The 19,245-nt window shown below is 46.2% G+C and overlaps 1 long non-coding RNA gene across 1 annotated transcript; it reads right to left on the reverse strand.

Moving 5' to 3' along the window:
* Positions 1 to 1,034: 1,034 nt before the first annotated feature.
* LOC125549604 lies at positions 1,035 to 2,237 on the reverse strand. The gene is made up of 2 exons (XR_007301404.1): positions 1,715 to 2,237; positions 1,035 to 1,294 (listed from the first exon to the last, which is right to left on the reverse strand). It is a non-coding gene; the product is annotated as an uncharacterized LOC125549604 (long non-coding RNA).
* Positions 2,238 to 19,245: the final 17,008 nt, after the last annotated feature.

A 19,245-nucleotide genomic window follows, 5' to 3' on the forward strand; every position in this document is an offset into this window, starting at 1 on the left:
TAAAGTTTTAATTTTTCTGCCTGGTGAGGTGACTTTGAATTGGTTCTCTGAATTAGAGCTTAAGGTATCTAATGCACATCAAGAAGAAGCCAACATGGTTAAGTATATCAAGGAGAAGTCGTCCAATGAAAGTAAGAACGATTTTGCTCTTTTAGAGGACAATTTAAATGCAAAAAGGGCATCTGTCACAAATGAGATTAAGAAGGGCTAGGAGTCGCTCGCTGGTTTAGTGCAAGTCCATGGTAATGCTATCTATCTTGAGCTATTTTTAAGAGTATGCACATTGGCCAAAATCATGCGCAAGCAAAACCACAAAAGTTAGGCTGAACTTTGTCAATGTTGCTTACACTGCGTTTGGATGTCCCCATTCATGTCCAGGAAATAGAATTGGTAATCATCTCACCTCAATACAGGTGTTTGGCTAGACACCGAATTCATATTGGAAACATCAGCCAATTCCAAGTTGTTTTGCATCCCACGTAAAGCTCCATCCCGCTCCATTTTCCTCTGAATTGCTAGTGTCCCGCAAAACATACCCCTTCGACACCAGCCACCAGGAAAAGAAAAGGGCGACGAGAGGGGATCTTGGGGCGGCCTAGCTACAGTGCGGCGGCGGCCCACCATGGCGCTCGGTGGTGGCGCAGGTCTGTTCCTCCCCCATCTCTCCCTCTCCTCCCCATCCCCGGTCCCTATTCACTACTGGAATCAGCTTCTTTGCCGTCCGCCATGGCGGATGACAAAGGCATAGATCCCGGATGGCAAAGGCCTTTGCGCAAAACGTCCGGCTGAACTAGCGACGGCAAAGGGCACTTTGCCGTCTGCTGGCAGACGATAAAGGTCATGGCTCTTTGCTTTCTGCTGGCAGACGGCAAAGATAGGCTCTTTGATGTCTGCTGGTAGACGGCAAAGACTGCAAGCTCTTTGCTATCTGCTGGCAGATGGCAAAGAGACCAAATAGGCATTAATTCTGTTTCTTCTTATATCCATTCATTTTCACAGAAAATCAAACACACATATATATACATAGTAGCAAGTTTCATCCATACATAGTACCAATATAGCATATCCAACACATGTTACCAATAGTAGCAAGTTTCATCCATACATATACATAGTTTCATCAATATTACATAGTTTCATCCATAGTTATCAAGTTTCACAAAGTCAAAACAAAAACAAAAGACAAGCACTCCATATATGAAATTAGAAGAAATGACCTAAAACTAAATATCTATTTTCCTAAAAACTATCTTATTACTAAGATCTTCTCTGGATCTTCTTCTTCTCTTCCAACCTGCATAACAAAAACACTAATAAAGAGAGAATGTGTTAGGAGTAGAAATGTAGCATTTCACTTGGTGAAATGCAATGCTGTAGGAGCCAGCACTTGAGATCAACACCAGAAATTATGTCGCTAAATAAGCATTGCAATTATCACAGTATAACAAGCAAACAAACACAAGAGTCATGTCCATAAAGCAAATAGATATACATGCAAGCATAGGTGCAGAGAAGCACATATAGAGTTAGTAATAAACTTGGATAGATGGTTCAATACAAGCACATTGTAACAGTACCCATAATAACTTAGATAACTTAACTACTTCTAAGTACTCAGAAGTAAAGATGATTGTCCCTATTTTCAGTAAGTGATCATGCAAGAAGGCAGTTTCTTTTGCAGAAAAGATAAACAAACACATGCCACATATATTACCAATTTCATGGAAACAATAATGTTGGTATCTTTTCATATGCAGAGCCCTTTGTTTCTCCTCTTGGCTTAAGCCATAAACCCTGAAGCTGGTCTTGCGCCCTCATCCACTAACTAATGCAGGTGTTGCATTGCACACTGCCTTACAGCTGGTTAAAAAGAGCTTTTGCATCTTTCCCTCCTGCCCCTGCATCTACATGCACTGGGGCAATGATAATCCCCCATGGGCAATGGAGTGACATTATGAGGCACCACTGTCCTTCCCTGCATTGAGTTAGGCTAGTGCGTGGAAGATGGAACTCTAGGTACTTGTTTTGTGTGAAAAATATAGTCACAAGGGCTTTACTTTTGGTCAATTGCTAACACGGCTTATGTGGAGCACCCAAAACTTGGCCAGATAAGATACAGCTACTCCACCATATAGGCAGAACACATAGCACTCTAGAACCCTAGAAATAGTGAATCATTAGTAGCAAATCCATATCCATCACAACTTGTGCTAAACAGAATCTATTCAGTGAACAACACTATTCTAGTCGTCCGAGTTACAAGGAGATTTTGTAAGGAGGGAACTTTGGCTAGATAAGATATTGTCCATATCAATAGAAAGAAATAGGCTATCTACTGGTCGCTCTAGAACGCTACAAATACTCCTAAGCAATACCAGAGTAGCATTTGACCGAAACTACTCCCAGTAGCAATGCATTTTAGGCCCTGTTTGGATCATCTTTTCTCTTTTAAATATCCTTGTAAAAAAATACACGCCTGAGCGTGTCGTTTCATTTTCGGCTGGAATTTGCACAGTGGCTAGTAAGTTACACGTGTAAATTATACACCTCCATATCAAGATACATCCATTCCAAGCATGGCCTTATACTATTTAGAACACAACTAGGCATCCATGTTTAAGAAAGAATGCTAACCAGCGATGTAAACTTGAAAGTTTACTAGTACGACTATTTTTCTCAACAAGTTATACTCATGCTAGCTTGTTTTGTTAAACTCATTCAAAGTTCAAATTAGTCCTCCTAGAATTGGAGCTTGCCTGCATATGTAGAGAAACTACACTGATGTTATACTCTAGAACCTTAGTGTATGGCCACAAATTAGTTGTCCTAGAATTAGAGTACCTTGATGTTGAGAATGCAGAGTGTATGACCACAAATTTGGTCACTCTCATATTAGTTCTGTACTGGAATAACATTATTAGCACTAAAATCTTTAGGTATTCCTAACTGAACCTAACTGAAGTGAATGACAATAACCCCCATCTCTCTTCATAGACCAGACCGAACACAATAATCCCCTTCTCTCTATACTCCAGCACAATAAAATGGATGTACTACTTTGTGGTATCAACTAAATAAACAAAGACTTAAAATAATTAGTTTTATTTCATCTCAAACTAAAATGAACTCCAAAGCTCAACTAAGCAACTTAGTTAGGTGTCAATAGTTCTAATTAAGGTACGCAGTTATTAATCACCAATGGTCCCTGCCCTTTGATCTGAAGGGGTACTAAAAGTAGTAGTGTTCGTTTTTAGACAAGCAAAGAACCTTCAAATGTGTTTCGCTCATAGTTTTCACTGTTATTAGATCAAAGCAATTAAAAATGATGATTTGTACTAACTGCCGGAATAATTCAATGCTGCTACTTTTCAACATTATTACACTTCTACACATTGCGTAGCTGCACATTCAGAATAAAAAAGACAACGAAATTGCAACAAAATCTCACCTGTCAAAGAGGCAGCGTTGTGCAGGGAAAGGATGTTGAGGAGGCAGAGCTGCTCACGGGAGAGGAGGGTTGACGGTCTGCAGCTTCGAGCGCGTGTGAAGGAGGCGGACCCGCGGCTTGGTGCTCGGTGAAGCTTGCGGGGAGGCCTGCTCGGGGAGAAAGCGCAGGAGTAGGTTTGTGGCGAGGAAGGCGTTCCATGGAGGATGGTAGCCGCTGGTGGAGTAGCTCGGCGATGACGGTGGTGTTTCACATCGATCAGCTGCTCGGCGACGTCACTTTGGAGTGGGGCGACGTGGCAGTGGTCGGCAGCATTGGGGTGGTTGTTGGGGCGGCGGAGGGGGCAAGGGTCTGCCGCGATGGGGGGTGCTGACGGCAGTGATTTGGTTGGAGGGAGGCGGTGGGCGATGGGATGGTTGGGGGTGGCGGCTTGTAGTCCAGGGGATTTGTGGGCGGCAGAGGAGCTGCGGTGGTGGGGAGCTACACCAGCAGTGGTCTAATCGAGCCGAAGGCCGCTGCTCGCCGGCGATGGTAAGGTCTGGGGCGACGAGGGCGGCGGTGGCAAGGTTTGGGAGCGGCGGCGGATCTGGTGGAGGACACGGGTGGGGATTGGTCGTGATTTGGGGGCGGGCGTTGTGGTCTGATAGAGGTAGGGCCGGAGGTGGGAAACGGTTTTTTTTACCCGCAAAAAACAGATAGCCCCCCTCTTTGCCGTCTGCCAGCAGACGTCAAAGAAGGGGGATGGACCATTGCAGTATACCGGCATCCAGTGGACCCCACCAGCACCTCTTTGCCGTCCGCTGGTAGATGACAAAGATTCTTTGCCATCTGCTAGCAGATGACAAAGAAATGACAGATGGCAAAGAACTTCTTTGCCGTCTGCCATTTCTTTGCTGTCTGTTGTTTGGTAGCTGATGGCAAAGACCTTATTTTCCGTCTGCAAGAAGACGACAAAGAACTGGCAGACGGCAAAATCCCTGCTTCCGGTAGTGATTGCTCTGCCCCCTTCTGCATCACTGCGCTCCCGGTCTCCACCTATAGCGATGACCACCATGAAGACTGGTCACCATCCCCATCCCGGTCGGCAGATGGACGAGAGGATGCTCGACGACAACCACCACCCCGTCGAGCGGCGGCAGCGACCGCCATCCAATCCCGTCTCCATCCGCCCGCCCCCATCCATTGGTCCAATCATTCCTATCCGGCACCTCCTCCATCATTGTTTGATGCGTGAAACTTTTCCATATGTGATTTGTGTCTATGCATGATTGTAGATGTTTCCCATAAGTTTCTGTATGTGCTAGATAATTTTCTTCAACGTCACCCTTTGTATATTTAAAGGTAAAATGTGTTAAGAAGATGGGGGGGGGGGGTAGCAGTGGAGAGCCCTGCTTTCCTTTTTTTTATTTGTTAAAGGTGTGTGCCTTATTTGTATACTTTATGTTCGTACTATCATCGGAAGCTTACCTTGTGTCTCGGAAGAATAAACATATTGGTGGTTGAGCAGTAAAGTTGCAATGGTCTCAGTTTTTCGAGGAAGACAATAGGTTTTCCTATTTATGTTTGGTATCTTCTGTTGACATAAGTTGCTTCTCCTTGTGAGAACTATTTTTGAACAAGATGCTAAATCATGTATTGCCTCCATGTTTCTGAGCTTTGAAATTGCAAGTTTATTTCCGCAGCTTAAAGTTATTGGGAACATAGCAAACCCTAAGGCCTTGTACAACGCAGGTGCCAGTCCGCCGGTGCTAGTTGAGTTGCTTCTCGGTAATTTTGTTGCTCCACAACGTAGAGTGTGTTGTAAATATGAGCAAATTACTACGAGATTTAATCCGAATAAATAGGAAATAGATCATGACAGCAATAGCAGAGATTAAACTAATCATGCAAACTAGCATAGTAGATGAACAGATCACATCTAGGGCACATACTAGAAACATGAATTCTACCACGATCTCGAATAAGAAGGATACAATAACATATGGTGCAGCGGGTGCAGCACCGCCGGCGTTGACGTTGTCTCCCATGTCGTCGAGGATGAGGTTGCCAAGGTCAGGGAAGAAGTCGTCGTTCGCGAAGTCGTCGCTGCCAGCAGTCGCGCGAGTGCGCTCCCCAAAAACCTGATCGTCCCTTTCCCGTACAGGATCACGAGAGGCGGGGTTGCGGACGCCTGCTGTCCCTTCTCCCGGTGCACGCCGAAAGGAGGGATGGAGAAGACTTGCTTGGCGGCGCAATGATTTGGAACGGTGGTGAGAAACCATACGAAGCGGCAGTGGCTAGGGTAGACGTCTGCCTGACTATATAGTGCGGGTCGGGTAGGTCGTGGGAGTAAACCCCACGTCCGAGTCGTCACGTTCCAAAAGAATCGGAAACTGTTCAGTAATTAATGCGTTCGTTAATTATTAATTAATGACTCATTAATTTTTCCCGAGCAACAAAAATATAGACAACGTGCATAGCTCTGTCCTCGGCTCGGCTCAATCCCGCGGCGCGTCCTGACGAGGCATGGCGTGGCGAGGCGAGCGAGGAGGAGGAGTGCGCGTGTAGGTCTCCTCTTCTCATGCTCATACAAGTGGTAGAAGAGCTCACCTTATAAAGAGGTGCAGCTCTCTCTCAACTTATGAGGTGGGACTAAACTTTAGCCTCAGTCACTCCACTCGCATGTGTGCATGAATGGGCCAAGAGAATTTCAGAATTTTAGTTGGGCTTTGGGCCAAAGGCCTACTAGCAAAAATTGAACAATCCCCCACAAAGTCTCATTGGCACATCTCATCATTTAGTTCCAAAACATTGTTTATATACCGGTGCTTAGTGGAGACTGTGAAGTTGAACTTCCACTTAGAGGTTTATGCTACACTAGATCACAACTTGAATAGTGGACTATGCCTTGAACTACAAGTTTTCTGCGAGACTAGTTTCACACAAATTCTTGACCGATACTGGGCTACCGCAAGGCTTCCCCGCGGGTGGAGCGTATACGTCGTACTCCAGGGCCTTTTCATGAATTTATTAGAGAACACCCAATTCTCACAGAATGCGACGTTAACAGTCAAATTCATATAGGTGTGTTCCTCAGAAGATGTTCCGTAGGACAACATCTCTGCTTACCCGAATAAGCCACTTGGAACACATTAAGATAAGTATCAACCTGCCATGCAGATCAGGAGAGTATTGCATCTTCACGGAGTGGGATAGTTAATATAGGGATACTCTCCTCTCAGCTGACCAACAGCTTGTCTCCCACTTCTACTTCACGGGATCTCCGATCACATAGAGTGGGTTACCACTATGGACAACTCATGCGGTGGGTCTCAAACCCATCTCCATCGATGCATTATCTATCACATTACGTGATAGAAACTTTGTGAAGGGATCTGCCAAGTTTTTCGACGTTTGGATATAATCCAACGTAATAACTCCGGAGTTCCTTAAATTTCTGACAGATTTTAGTCTCCTCTTCACATGTCTTGAGGACTTCATATTGTCCTTCGAACTGTTTATCTTGACGATCACAGTTTGATTATCACAGTTCATCAGGATAGGGGGTATTGGCTTTTCAACCATAGGTAAGTCCATCAAGAGTTCACGAAGCCACTCTGCTTCAACAGTGGCAGTGTCCAATGCTGTGAGTTCTGCTTCCATAGTTGACCTCGTTAAGATGGTCTGCTTGCAAGACTTCCAAGAAACAGCGCGACCACCAAGTGTAAAAACATAACCACTTGTGGCCTTAATCTCATCAGCATCAGATATCCAGTTTGAGTCACTATAACCCTCCAGTACCCTTGGATACCCGGTGTAGTGAATCCCATAGCTCGCGGTGCCTTTCAAATAGCACATAACTCTCTCAAGCGCATGCCAATGATCATCTCCCGGTTTTGACACAAACCGACTCAGCTTGCTCATAGCAATAGAGATATCAGGCCTCGTGGCACTCGCCAAATACATAAGCGAGCCAATAATCTGAGAATACCTCAGTTGATCTCTAGCAATCCGTCGATTCTTTCGAAGCAACACACTAGCATCACATGGAGTTGGAGAAGGTGTGCAGTCGCTATACCCAAAACGACTCAAGACCTTTTCCACATAGTGAGACTAAAGCAGTGTGATCCCACCATTCTCATCTCTCAACATCTTGATGTTTAAGATAACATCAGCTACTCCTAGATCCTTCATCTCAAAACAGCGAGATAAAAAATCCTTAACCTCCTTGATTAAATCAAGTTTGGTTCCAAAGATTAATATGTCGTCGACATACAGACAAAGAATAACTCCTTCGCCCCCACCATAGCGATAGTACACGCACTTGTTACCATCGTTTACTACAAAGTCGATAGCAGTTAATGTTCTTTCGAACTTCTCATGCCACTCTTTAGGAGCTTGTTTAAGGCCATATAAAGACTTTAATAACTTGCACACCTTTCCTTCCTGACTAGGTACTACAAAACCATCTGGCTGATCCATGTAAATTTCCTCCTTCAACTCTCCATTGAGGAAAGCTGTCTTAACGTCCATTTGATGTACGAGAAGACCATGTGAAGCAGCCAGTGATAGTAGCACCCGAATTGTGGTCAGTCTAGCCACGGGTGAGTAAGTATCAAAGAAGTCTTCACCTTGTTTTTGGGTATAACCCTTGGCCACAAGCCGTGCCTTGTACTTTTCAATCATACCATCAGGTCTAAGCTTCTTCTTGAACACCCACTTACATCCTACAGGTTTGCACCCATAAGGATGGTCAGTGATCTCCCAGGTACCGTTAGCTAAGATGGAATCCATCTCGCTACGTACAGCTTCCTTCCAGTAGTCAGCATCAGGAGATGCATAGGCTTCTGAAATAGTCCTGGGTGTGTCATCCACGAGGTACACAATGAAATCATCACCAAATGACTTTGGAGTCCTCTGTCTCTTACTCCTCACAGGAGTTCCATTGTCACCCTCAACAAGATTCTCAACGTGTTCCATCGCAATGGTGGGTTCAGGAATTACAGCGAATTCCTCACTAGATGGAGTAGGTATCTCCTGATTTGATGACCTCGACATCTCCTTCATAGGAAATATGTCCTCAAAGAAAGTTGCATCATTTGACTCCATAATCGTACCAACATGCATGTCGGATACCTCAGATTTTATTATCAAAAATCTATAGCCGATGCTATGAAAAGCATAGCCCAGAAGAACACAATCCACGGTTTTTGGTCCAAGCTTGCGCTTCTTGGGAATTGGTATATTGACTTTCGCCAAACAACCCCAAGTACGTAGGTAAGAGAGTTTCAACCTTTTCCTTTCCCATTCCTCAAATGGAGTCATGGTCTTATGCTTTGTGGGAACTCGGTTTAGGACATGACACGCAGTCATTAGCGCCTCCCCCACCATTCCTTGGATAGACCCGAAGTGTCTAACATGGTGTTAACCATATCAGTTAGAGTTCAGTTCTTTCTTTCGGCTACCCCATTTGACTAGGGTGAGTAGGGAGGCGTCCTCTCATGGATTATACCATGTTCCGCACAAAACAAATCAAATTCATTGGAAAAATACTCTCCACCACGATCAGACCTAAGCCATTTAATTTTTCAATCAAGTTGGTTCTCTGCCTCAGCTTTATAGTTTTTGAAGAAAGTTAAAGCCTCATCTTTTGATTTCAGAAGATACACATAACAATATCTAGTGGAGTCATCAATCAATGTCATGAAGTATCTCTTTCCACCTTTTGTCAACACACCATTCATCTCACAAAGATCAGAATGTATAAGCTCTAGTGGCGCCAAGTCTCTTGCCTCTGCAGTCTTATGGGACTTGCGAGGTTGCTTAGCTTGCACACATACTTGGCACTTGGAGCCTTTGACAGTAGAGATTTTCGGAATTAAATTCATATTGGCTAGCCGCGTCATGCAACCAAAGTTAATATGACAAAGTCGTGAATGCCAAATATCAGACTCATTATTGTGGCAAACATTATTAATAACTTTAGTGCAAATATCTGACAAAGATAGGCGGAACAAGCCTCCGCACTCATAGCCTTTTCCAACAAATTGTCCACACTTAGAAATTACAATTTATTGGATTCAAAAACGAACTTAAAACCATCTCGACATAAACGGGAACCGCTAACGAGATTTTTATTGATGGACGGCAAATGATGAACATTCTTCAGACGCACGGTCTTCCCCGAAGTAAACTTCAGATCAACTGTACCAACACCTCGAACGATGGCATGTGACCCGTTCCCCATCAGCACGGGTGAAGTCCCTGTCGCCTGGTAAGAAGAAAACATGGAGGCATCAGCACAAACATGTACATTGGCACCGGTATCAATTAACCAATCAGGAGATTGGAATACTGAAAGGATGGTAGGAAAAATACCGTACCCTGATTCCTTCATATCAGTATCACCGATGACAACATTAGTGGACTTTCCGCTCTTCTCATGTTCGCGCTCCTCAATACGGTTAGGAAACTTCGGAGCCCAGTGATTAGGATCACCGCAGACATGGCACAGTCCCTTCCCCTTCTTATGAGAATTCTTCTTGAAGTTGGTAGAATGTGATGGCTTGTTCTTTGTATCAAACTTGCCTTTGCCCTGAGTTTTGTTCTTGTTGTTTTTGAACTTGTTGGGCTGGAAGTTCTTCTTCTGTACCATGTGGGCACTAGAACATCCCTCAGCAACTCGAGCACGTGTGTCCTTTGCTCTCGCCTTCCCTTCAACATCAAGAGTACCAATGAGATCCGCAACGGAAAACTCCAGTCTCTTGTGTTTCAGGGAAGTAGCAAAATTGTTCCACAAAGGTGGAAGCTTGGCAATGATGCCTCCAGCAACACACACTTGAAGTACTCAAGTTCTTTTGTGAGCGACTGTATCTCATGAGCCTGCTGTACAACAGGGCGCTCATCAGTCATCTTATAGTCATAGAATTGCTCCACGACGTACAACTCGCTGCCGGCATCCGAGGCACCAAACTTGGCCTCGAGCGCAGCCCACATGTCCTTGCCGTTGTCAAACGACATATACGAATCCACAATGGAGTCATCAAGAACACTCAAAAGAGTGCCTTTAAGGAGAGTATCGATCTTCTCAAAAGCTTCCAGCTGTGCTGGATTAAGATCGCCCTCAGGCTTGCCCTTGGTGGCGTCATAGCAGCCCATGGTCTGAAACCAGTAGACTGCTCTCGTGCGCCACCTCTTATATTGCGCCCCCTTAAAGGCAGGCGGCTTCAGATGCGCAGCAAAACCACTCGGAGTAAATTGCCTATAATCAGGTTTTTGGATTGTTGGAAATATGAGAAAATTACTACGAGATTTAAGCCGAATAAATAGGAAATAGATCATGACAACAATAGCAGAGATTAAACTAATCATGCAAACTAGCATAGTAGATGAACAGATCACATCTAGGGCACATACTAGAAACATGAATTCTACCACGATCTCGTACAAGAAGGATAGAATAACATACGGTGCAGCGGGTGCAGCACCGCCGGCGTTGACATTGTCGCCCATGTCGTCGAGGATGAGGTTGCCGAGGTCGGGGAAGAAGTCGTCGTTCGCGAAGTCGTCGCTGCCAGCAGTCGCGCGAGTGCGCTCCCCAAAAACCTGATCGCCCCTCTCCCGTACAGGATCACGAGAGGCGGGGTTCCGGAGGCCTGCTGTCCCTTCTCCCAGTGCACGCCGAAAGGAGGGATGGAGAAGACTTGCTTGGCGGCGCAATGATCTGGAACGGTGGTGAGAAACCATACGAAGCGGCGGCGGCTAGGGTAGACATCTGCCTGACTATATAGTGCGGGTCGGGTAGGTCGTGGGAGTAAACCCCACGTCCGAATCGTCACGATCCAAAAGAATCGGAAACTGTTCAGTAATTAATGCGTACATTAATTATTGATTAATGACTTATTAATTTTTCCTGAGCAGCAAAAATATAGACAACGTGCATAGCTCTGTCCTCGGCTCGGCTCAATCCCGCAACCCGCGGCGCGGCGCGGCGCGTTGCGGCGTGGCGTGCGAGGAGGAGGAGCGCGCGTGTAGGTCTCCTCTTCTCATGCTCATACAAGTGGTAGAAGAGCTCACCTTATAAAGAGGTGCAGCTCTCTATCAACTTATGAGGTGGGACTAAACTTTAGCCTCACTCAGTCCACTCACATGTGTGCATGAATGGGCCAAGAGAATTTTAGAATTTTAGTTGGGCTTTGGGCCAAAGGCCTACTAGCAAAATTTCCACAGAGTGGTTGGTGTGGGGTGCTAGCTGTGCTCTTTTTTTCCCTCTGCCGATGGATGCACTGACTTGAAGGGAGTAGTTATTGTCCAAGCACCGGGCTGGCACCGAAGCAAAAGTTTGCTTCCGGCTCCTTTCTGTGCACCCGTGTAATCCAGTCTCAAGGAAAAAAAAATCCGGTTTTTTCTCAGGCAGCTGTCTAAGCAACTGCCGTTGTACAAGGCCTTATGGACATGATGGCGATGACCAAAACCACTGCCACAATTAAGCTAACAATGACAACCATCTATGAATATTTGAGGCTGAACTATTGTTTGGAACTATCATATCTGAGTCCGTACTTATGCCACAGATAAAATCGGCATGCCATCTTGATGGTGTATCTCCTAGAATTTTTGTTATGTTAATAAGAGAAGATTGTTGTTGTGTGACCGTTCGTCTTGTTGTGATTCATTCCATAATATTTAATAATTTTTACTGCTACTTAATCATTCAGTTATAGTGACATGTGAATACATTTCAGTTTTGAGTCATGTAGAACAAGGTATAACCTTCGTGCTAATGTAGTTATGCAATTCCAAAGTTTTTCATCCAGACAGGATTTGGTATTGAAACCTTAGAGGCATTTCAAGGGTCAATTCAGTGAACAACCAAACATGCGAATTCGTATTCCTGCCATTTCAGTTTCCTCACCGAATTGGAATTTCAGTTAAATTAAATACGGAGCTCTCCAATACAGACATCCAAACACAACGTACGTACCTCACTAGACATGCTTCTATTCCTGCAGGGGCTGGAGACTGGTAAGCAAACAAGGCGATTGTAGAGCGGCTGACGAGGTGGCGGCTTCTTCGCGAGCGCTCTACACCAAGCTGAAAACAGTACCGGACTAGAGACTTTCTGCTTGCTGAACTTAGGTTTATTTTGGTTTTTGAACTGTGCTTCGATTCTTAGAGCTGCCCTTTCTTAGCTAATGTGCTCCTGATGTATGGTCATGTAATGTGCTACTTCTATTACTGTTGTCGTACTCTCCAAACTATGCTAGCAAATATTTTTGCCAACTAGATTAATTGTTGCCATCCTTATGGCTTTCTGTTGGCGTGGTAGTCCAAAATTTGAGTTGATTTGGAGGAGTTTGACAAAATCACTTTCTTACAAAAACTGGCTTAAGCAGACCAAACGGCCCGTCCCTAAGTAAGTGATTTTTTCGACCATCTCCAAATCATCCCAAATTTGTTTTATACGGTGCCATTCTGGTCATAAATAGGATTACCAAGGAATTTTCACAAATTGTAACGTGCTCCCTGTGTTGAGATTTCTGCACGGTCACACTTGAGTCACCGGCATCAGCCATGCTACCCTCCTCGTCGTTGGACCAATATCTCGTCATCGGTCCTTAAACCACCGACAACAACACCTCATCTGACGAAGACCGACTGTCGCCTACGACAGCCTCGTCACGGAAGGAGAGCTCAGGGAGGTTCCCAAACAAGGGTCATGCTACCTTGGCCACTGTGCAGCTCGACAAGTCGCGGCGTCGTACGCTCTGGCGGCCTCTTTTGCAGTGTCGAAAGCGCCGAGCGACCTCCCAGCATTGGAGTCGATCCTTGCCCCGAACTTGCCGCTAGATTGTCGGGCCACGCCGAGGAACTTGGTCCGGCCGGCGTGACCGGACGGATCGGCATGAACATGATGAAATGAAAGAAAACAAGTAACCGGCAAAGTAAGCAGAAAATAAGGTAAGTGGACACTAATAGCACCATTAGCACTATAGATAGGCTTATAACTATTTAAAAACCAGCAATCGAAGTGGTTGTACTTAGCACTAATCAGCTAAGTAAAGGGCTGACTTAAACCAGCTTTTGTAAGAGATTTTTTTGACCATCACGAAATAACCTCAATTTTTTTATACAAGCTACCTTGCACAAACAAAAACTAAGTGCGAAGGTTTTACATTTGTTTGATTTTTTTTTGAATTTGTACTCCTTGTAGTCGAGCGGCCAGGAGAAAGATTGGCAGACACCTGCATGTCAAGCGTCTCCAGCGATGCCGAGTGGACCATGACGACAAAGCTCTTGTCGAGGAATGGTCTGACGTCGAGGTGGAGCACATGCGAGCATGGGCAGCACGGGAGCAAGGTCGACGCTGCAACTCGAGAGTGTCGGGCTTTCGAGCTCAGGGAACTGGACGGACAACATATCGGTTTTCCCCTCTTCCCCTATGCGAGTCGGAGGCGGATGGAGCTCTGGGACGACCTCGGCTGGATGTACACGGCGTGGTGGAAGCTCGGGAGGTTGACGTCGTTATAATATTCCCCAATTTCCGGCCCACAAAGCATGGCAATGTTCCTGTTAGTACACTATTCCTCTCGACTGTTAGCACGCTTGGGTCCGCTCCTGAAGAGAGTGATCAAAATGCAACCCCTCGCAAATGGTCACGAAGGAGGAAATTTGATGATTCGAGTGCGGACCAAGATCCAAGATCTTGATCGAGTCCAGCTTTCACTGCCTTGCTCTCGGAAACCTTGCACACACCTGCGGGCTTGGGTCCGCTCCTTAAGAGAGTGATCAAAATAATTGCAAGAAGAAAGGAAAACTGAATCAATTCCTGCTTGCTTGCCATTGGTGGCCAAGTTGTTGCTTTTAGTCTTATCGTTGCCATTGGTGGCCAACACGTTTCTTTTAGTTTGGTCATTGCCATTGGTAACCAAGTCATTGCTTTTAGTCTTGTCGTTGCCATGGGTGGCGAACCGGCTCCTGCGGATGGACGACATGCACCCGTGTCAAGCGACCACAAATGCACCAGGCGACTCGCCGGCAGAGCAGCGCGATCACAACGTCGAGAAGCCGTTTGCTGCTGCTTAGAAAGGCGAGCTCACTGCCATAGGTATGTTAGGCCCGGAAGATGAGCACATACATCAGCTGAGTGCCATCGACTGCGTGCAGACAGTCGAGGAGGAACTCCGCTCCAAAGCGACAAGACCGTGCAAGCAGAGCTTTTCCAGTATCTGTTGTTTCTTTTCGAAAAAACTAAGGCCCACATGTGTGACATGTTGCACATCGTCCACACGCCTCCATCTCCACTCATTTTGCTACGTGTGAACAGATGACATAAGCAGGAACCTTTTTGGTTTTCGGCTTAAAAATGTTTTATCTCCTAATTAAAAAATCGAATTAACAATCCCGTTTTCACCATTAAATCCGTCTCGACGAGATCTTCAACACTAGAACCCAAGTTGGTATGTTTCGACGAAAATTTTTTTTGCCCAAAAGTTGCCATGATGTTTAAACTGTAGTTGCCATAGTGCTTAAACAAAAAGTAGCCATGTGGCAATTTTAGTTTGTAGAGCATGACAATTTTAATTTTTAATGATGGAAATTCTAGTACCTTGATCATGAAAAAAATTATTTTTTGTATGAACCACGGCAATTTTAAGTGCATGTATCATGGCACGGGTGGCAGCGGCGACGAAGGGGAACAGTGAACCATAGCAATCGTGGGGGTGGGCAGTCGAGGGGAGAAGCAACATATAGTTACCGGCCAGTGGCAATTTGTGCATATAATGAACATTAGTGGGAAGGTAAAGTTGTCTCTTGGAAATTTGGAGCCAGCTCCCGCTAGAAGAAGCCCAAAATCTGAGCTACAGCTTTTGGACCATTTTTTGGAGCACTTTGAGTTTGGGTTGCGTGGAGCCGACACAAAAAATGGCCCTTTGTTTCGGCTCGAGCTTCTTGGCCGCAGAAGCCATATAAGCCACTAATGAGCTTAAACAAGCACACTCTTGACGTGTGTAGAAATTCGTCCTTATGAAAAATGATATTTTTGCGCAGCACCTCGTTCTGTTTCCGGAATCTCGTCGCTCTGTTTGTTGTACTGCTCAACTGAAGCAGAAGCAGAGTAGGAGGATGGCGGCGGGAGTGGTGCGCCGGCGCCCCTCGCCGGCGCCCCTGCTCTTCCCACCTACCGCCAGCCCGCCGCGGCCTCCATCCCCAAGGTGAGCTAGGGTTCACCGCAAAGAGTGAAGAGAGGAAGAAATCCCCCATTTCCACTCCCAGCACTCGATTTACACCTCCTTTGCTGAATGCCGATGGAATCAAATTTGCCGCCCGCAGGTTAAGGACGACGAGCACTCCGGTGCTTTCTTGCCGTGGCTGCGGAGTAAGGCAGGGGCCATCCCCAAGGTGTGTTAGGGTTTAGTAGATATTCATGAGATAAAAAATATGTTATGAATTTATAAAAATGATAACAAATATACTTGTTAGTAGCACGGCTAGGCCTAGCTTGTGTGCAGCGATAGCAAGAAGAACTGACATATCATCTCTGAATATTGAAGCATACATACACATATACAAACCAAAGTCCTGTTTTTTACTAGTGAAGGGCCGGTGGCGGTCAAACATGACAGAAGATAATGGCGTTAAATCGCGAGACCGTGTACTGATTAATACGGGATCAAGATGCTCTCGTGGGATCGTAACAGCAGTAATCGGTGCAGTTCTACTGTTTTTGGATTGCTTCAGTATTCTAGAAATTCGGTGCTAGGTTGATAGTACATTTAGAACTCACTGCATGGCACACACCAGGATTATCTAACTACTAAAGTACGAGTAGAGTGTAGATGCAACCAGCTGGCTTGAGATATGCCACATGCGCGCATGCATGGGGCAACTTCGAAGTCAACTATGGATGGTGCACTCTCTGATTTTTAGTCAGAACCTCTGTGATTTTAATTCAAATATGTGGTTTCAAGGATATGGTGGCGCTACATCTTACATGAGAGTTGGCCCCTTCGGAATTGCCCAAACATAAGGCTAGCAAGATGTGTATTGTTGAATCTGGGTGCTAGGGTGGTAGTATGTACATTCAGAGGAGAATAAAAATCAATGTACAAAGTTTTGTGCACTGTTTGAGAGTGATTTGTTTTTTTTTTTGTGATGGCTCCTCGGATGTTATTTTTGGCTGAAATTTTGCAAGAAGCTCAAACGTTTGAGAAAGTTTGTTGTCTCAAAATTTCAGATTTTTTCGATATTGTTTTATAACGATTTTTCATGTTTTTGCAAACTCAGGTGTACTAAAGTCTGAGACTAGTCGCACCTTTCGGCATTTTTAGAACTCAGTGCATGGCGCATACACGAGGATTATCTAAGTAGTAAAGTAGGAGTTGAGCGTAGATGCAACCAGCTGGCTTGAGACATGCCACGTGCATGGGGAGTCTCCCAAGTCAACTATGATCATGATGCGTGCATGGGATGATCGATGCAGGGACGGAATATAATCTCCAGTATGTATTATCGGTGAGATCGAGTGAGATCATACATGGCAAAGGAAGACCAACTAAGCAGCGCTTGTGCCTATAAATAGGAGGCCATGCTAGCAAGCACTCAGATCAACCCAAGCCACCAGAAAACACTTGCAGTTTGCAGCTAGAGCTTCGAGCCGTCCACTCTTGCAATGGCTTCCAGCTCCATGCTTAAGATGGCCGCACTTCTCATGCTGGCCCTGTTCGCCGCACAGCTGCTGATGACCACGATGGCGTCAGTCGCCTGCTACAACGATGAGTATAAGGCCTGCTTCACGACCTACAAGCCCACTCCCACTTATCAGATCTGCCATGCTCAGGCTAACCTGATCTGCGGTACTAACTGAGGCATGCCAAAGAGGAAGAGGAACACAACTCATCATACACCTAGGTTATCCGCTTTGTGCTTTCTGAGAGTCCCCGTATTTTCTTTCCTTTATTTTCAGTTGTTATTTTTATATGTCAATGTCCTTTATTTCAAGTGGGTTAACTAAAGATCCCTCGGGTACTTCTGTACGCATCATTGTGTTATAATAAATAGTTCCTCCTTTTTTCTGTCTACGACCGCCATCTCAGCAATGCTATCTCTCTCTCTCCTTCCCTAAATGTGCGCCAGTTGGCATTGCTTTAGTGCATTTGGCATGTGAATTGAAAAATTAAGGATGCTAACAAATATATGAGTGAGTCCGAAGCTGGAAGAAGCAACACCTCACAAGAATGAACAATACACTTTTCCATTGACGCACCTCAACCAAATGTAATCATAACTAAAGCTCGAAACATGAAAGAGGCTATATGTAACACCCCGGCGTAATGATGCTACAGTAACCCCTGTAGTTAAGTTAATCTTTTTGCTAAACACGTGCCTGATCATTATTGTCTCATTTTCTTTCACATTCCAGTTGAATTCAAATTCAAATTTTGTGTGAAATTCAAAATGCTCAGACATGAAAACAAAAATGTTCATCATGTGCCAAATAATCCACAACTAATATTGGTGGTGAACCAACATTTTTGGAAAAGGTTTAAGTGGCCTAAGCTACTTAAAACAGTGACCTAAGCAACAAATTAAATGCCCTTTTTAATTTATAAAATTGGCAACTATTCCAAAAGCCCCCAAACCTTTTTATGGCAGTGCACTTTAATTCTTTGAAATTGTTTTGGCCAGTGGCATAATTTTGCAAAGTCATTATTGGCTAAAAGGAAAAGGGAATAGCTGCTGGAAAAAGAAAAAACAAAAAAAGAAAGGAAAGAAGAAGGGGTGGGAGAGCCCCTGGCTCCCCTTGGGCTTCGGCCCAGCCCAGCAGGCCGGCCCACCTCACCCAGCCTGGCCGGTCCAGCTCCCCGAAGCGCGCCTCCCTCCTGTTCCTCCGACCGGGCGAGGCAGAGCGCGCCCGTCGCCGCCGAACCACCTCGCCGTCGACGCCCGGGCGAGGGGATAAGGCTTGCGCCTCCCCGACGCCTCTGCCCCCTCGCCTCCCACTCGTCCACTTGCCACTCCCCTCTCCCTCGTCGCTCGCTCTCCCCTCTGTTCTCCACCTGACCGAACGCAGCCGCCTTCGCGCCACTCCGGTCACGCGGCCACCGGCGTCCCCGCGCCTCCTCTTGGTGACCAGAAGCTCGCCGACGTCGTCCAGTTCTTCCTCGACCACGTACGAGGGACGAGGAGCCCTGCATCGCCGGCAGGCCACCTTCTTCCTCCTCGGATCCCGACGCACCGCCGCCGCCGATCCGCTCCGTTCTGCTCCTACTAAACCCGGTCGTAGCTCGCCTACCCGCTGTGGCCGGGCCCGTCGCCGCCTGGCAAGTCGCCGCCACGTCTCCGGCGACCAAACGGCCTCGGGACCGTGTCCATCGACCTCACACGCGTGCGTAGAGCGCGCCTGGCCTTTTGGTTGAACCATAACGCACAGCATCACAGTTTTCGCCGGCACCTGTAGAGCTCCGCCGCTGACCTAGCTGCCGCGAAGTTTCCGGCCGTTACGGACCGCGCCAGCGTTCGGCCGCACCACCACGGTTCAAAATGCGCCCTCGCACGCTCGGAACCAAGCCCCGTAGTGCGATTCCGGACGTCTCCAGCGTTCGGCCGCCGCGGATGGCCTCGCCGGCGTTGCTCCGGCACCGGCAGGGCCCGCCTCTAGGTCGCAGTCCGTGGGCCCCCAGTGGAGCCGCTGACCCCCGTTGACTGGTTTGACCAGTCAACCGTGCTGACGGGGCCCCCCAGCCACTGACATGTGGGCCCCACCTGTTATTTATAGACTAATAAACGTTTTATAAATAAAAGTGATTAGTTTAACCTAA

The sequence above is a fragment of the Triticum urartu genome, chromosome 3 (genome assembly GCF_003073215.2).
Source record: "Triticum urartu cultivar G1812 chromosome 3, Tu2.1, whole genome shotgun sequence".
In the NCBI taxonomy this organism is placed as follows: Eukaryota; Viridiplantae; Streptophyta; class Magnoliopsida; order Poales; family Poaceae; genus Triticum; species Triticum urartu.